Here is a 452-nt window from a genome sequence, read left to right on the forward strand (position 1 = left end):
CCGGCGCTGCCGCTCGGAGGGACCGCTGACTTTGCCAAGGGCCTGACTTTAATTTTTACAACCCTTTCTTTCACAAATTAGGGCGCTGGACAATTACAAGCCCCGACCCTCCACCGCGGGGCCACCCCCCCGCCCCCCGTTCTTTTCGCCGACCCTGTCACCCCTCCCCCTTTGGACGTGTTTTCACTCCAGAGACGCTCATCTTTAATTTCTTTATAGCTACTTTGAAACGCAGAGGGGAGTGGTGTGTGTGAGTGTGTGTGCGCGCGCGTGTGTGCGAGTGTGTGTGTGAGTGTGTGAGGGGGTGGGGTGGAGGGTGGGGGGGAAAGTTGAGACCGGATCGTTCGGAGTAGTTTCTCTTTTCTCTGTGATCCATTCATTTCTCGCTCTACCTCCTGTTGCATAAAATGATGCGCTGAGGAGCGGCAATTTTTTTTTTTTTTCCCTTTTCC

The 452-nt window shown here is 54.2% G+C and overlaps 1 protein-coding gene across 2 annotated transcripts in view; it reads left to right on the plus strand.

Annotated features, from left to right (window-relative positions):
* The window catches only part of TCF4 (transcription factor 4), a 382,697-nt gene that overhangs the window by 1,900 nt on the left and 380,345 nt on the right, over positions 1-452 (plus strand). The gene's annotated exons all lie outside the window — the stretch shown is intronic.

Source organism: Bison bison, unplaced genomic scaffold (assembly GCF_000754665.1).
Source record: "Bison bison bison isolate TAMUID 2011002044 unplaced genomic scaffold, Bison_UMD1.0 scf7180017864349, whole genome shotgun sequence".
Classification (NCBI taxonomy): domain Eukaryota; kingdom Metazoa; phylum Chordata; class Mammalia; order Artiodactyla; family Bovidae; genus Bison; species Bison bison.